Genomic DNA, 2,996 nt, shown 5'->3' with positions numbered 1-2,996 from the left:
CTCATCCTTTTTTATGGCTGCATAGTATTCCATGGTGTATATGTGCCACATTTTCTTAATCCAGTCTGTCACAGATGGACATTTGGGTTGATTCCAAGTCTTTGCTATTGACTAGCCATTAATCTTTTAAAACAAACTTCCTTACAAAGTTTTTCTCAAGAACAGGGAAGAAGGAAAGAAAAGCCCAGTTTGACAATGGAAGGAGTAAAATGATAGGGTAGATCTGGGTGGGGTTTGTAGGATCAGGGCGTAATGAGGAAACATCCTGACTTTACAATCAAGACTGGATCTCCCAGTGAGTAGCTGAATGACCTTGGGTAACTCTCTTCTATTCCTGGGTTTCAGAGTGTTTCAAAACATTAAGAATTTGATTGCAATGTTGCCTGAGAAGTGAGCCAGCACTTCTTCTCTGCAAGAAAGTAGAAAAGCTCTTGGGACAATCAGTGGTGATAAGATGTAACGTAATGCCTGTCACTTCTCCCTATGAATAATTTTTGGGTAAAGATTCCAGGTCTCTCCAGAAAGGGGTGGATATTTCCTGATAGAGCTAAGGCTATGTCTTCTTCCCTGTAAGTACCAGACCCACCCCTGGAGCCAGGCCAAACTGGGACTGCATAAAGACAGATTTGGTCTCAGCTCTTTGTCAAGCACCTTACTGACAATATGAAAGCCAGCAGCTTCTTGGTCCCAATGGTGGTCCTCATCCTTAGGACACTGGCAGTAGAGGCAGCTGCAATGGGACATGAGTGAATAGGTGACCTGACGGGACTGAGTTGGACAAGCAATAGTCTCTCTGGAGTCTCCTGGGTCAAGACAGGTGGTACTTCTGGAGCAATAGGCAGCACTGGAGCCCACACCTTCGCTTTCTGGCCTTTGCCATCATATCCAGAAAAAACATGTGAGGTCTACTGGTCAATGTCCTGTTTTCGGAGTTACATTAAAAATGCTTGAATAAACATGTATCACGCTCCTAAATAGTAAGAATTTACACAGTCAAGATGTCAATAATTACACAGAAATTAAACAACTTGCTCCTGAATGAATAAAACTATAGTTTTATAGTTTCAGGTCTTACATTTAGGTTTGTAATACATTTAAAATTGATGCTTGTATAAGGGGTGAGATAAGAGCACATTTTCACTCTTCTGTATGTAGATATTCCATTTTCCCAACATTAAGTGAGAAATTTAAAAATTATTTGAAATTGATGAAAATAGACAAAAACAACATTATTAATTTGGGATGCAGCTAAAGCAGTGTTAAGAGGCAAGTTTATAGCACTGAAGGCCTACACCAAAAAGTTAGAAAGATCTTAAATTAACAATATAACATCACACTGAAAGAAACTTGGAAAACAAGAGTAAACCAAACGCAAAGCTAGTAGAAGAAAAGAAATAACTAAAATAAGTAGAACTGAATCAAATTAAGATGTAAAAATTCACACAAAAGCCAACAAAACCAAAAGTTGGTTCTTTGAAAGAGTAAACTACATTGATAGACCACTAGCTAGATTACCAAAGACAAAAAGAGAGAATATCCAAATAAACACAATCAGAAATGACAAAGATGATATTAAAACTGATCCCATGAGAATAGAAAATATCCTCAAAGACTATTATAAACACATGCACATAAATTAGAGAATCTAGAGAAAATGGATAAAATTCTGGAAACAAATGACCTCCCAAGATTGAATAAGGAAGAAAGTAAAAACTTAAATAGACCAATGACTAGTTCTGAAATTGAATCAGTAATTAAAAAAAACTCTACCTACCAATGAAAGCCCTAGACCAGATGGATTCACAGCCAAATTCTACCAAAACTACAAAGAAGAGGTCCTACCAATCCTAGTGGAACTATTCCAAAAAATCAAGGACAACTTTTCCCTATTTCTTTCTATGAAGTCAGCACCATCCTGATACCAAAATCTGGCAGAGACACGTAGAAAAAGAAAACTTCCAGCCAGTATCCCTGATGAACATATGCCCAAAAATCCTCAATATAATTACTAGCAAACTGAACCCACCAGCACATCAAAAGTTAAGTCTTGACTTAGAGCAGTGGCTCATACCTGTAATTTCAACACTTTGGGAGGCCAAGGCACTGGTCATTGGCCAGGTGGGGGGATGGGGACTCACAGTTAGAGAGCAACCTGGGCACCATATCAAGACTCTCTGTCTACTAAATTTTTTTTTTACTTAGCCAGACATTATCCCAGCTACTAGGGAGGCTGAGGCAGGAGAACCCTGGCCATCAGAGGGATTTTGTTTGTTTACCCCATTAACTCCCAAATGCAAGTTCATTAACAGCTAGGCCATCACTTAGCCACTGGAAGCGTGTGCTGTAAGCCCTTTCTGGAGAGAAAATAAGAGCTGCACATTCTTGCTCCTTTTCTGTACTTCTTCAAGGGGGAGTAGCACCTGGAATTTGTTGCACTCCCATTTAAAACCAACTTTTTTGTCCTAAGATCTAGAAAGAGCTATAAAAATTGCAGTACTCAGTCCATAGCCAAACTCCTTCCAGGAAGAATGAGTAAGCCTAGATTTATCATTGGGCAAGCTGGATGGAAGGCTCAATTCCTCCCTGGATCCAGAGGCTCCCTCAGAGAGACTTTAAACTGTGAATGGGTGTAGAATTCTTATGGTTGTGGTGGGACATGACTGGGTGACCTTCTACTTCACCATCTTGGTGATGTCACTCCCTCCTCAGCAGTGGTGTGTGTGTGTGTGTGTGTGGGTGTGGGTGTGTGTTTGTTTTGGTCAATTTTGCAAAGCTTTAAGCTTTATAGTGGGGCTGGAAAGGGCAGGTAAGTGTGAGTCTCCAGCACTGGGATTTGTTGTTTGCTCCCTTTTCACTGACAGGTATTTTGTATTTTTGGCATTCTTTGTTTTCAAGTTATGTTGAGGGTGTGGTTTTGCTTAGGAATTTCTTAATGATAGAGTTATTTTATACCACTTGAGGAGGAGATTGTGGAAGTTACTCATTCTTCCTCTTCT

The sequence above is a fragment of the Rhinopithecus roxellana genome, chromosome 13 (genome assembly GCF_007565055.1).
Source record: "Rhinopithecus roxellana isolate Shanxi Qingling chromosome 13, ASM756505v1, whole genome shotgun sequence".
In the NCBI taxonomy this organism is placed as follows: Eukaryota; Metazoa; Chordata; class Mammalia; order Primates; family Cercopithecidae; genus Rhinopithecus; species Rhinopithecus roxellana.
The sequence above is the reverse complement of the archived record's forward strand: the minus strand, read 5'-3'. Positions refer to the sequence as shown.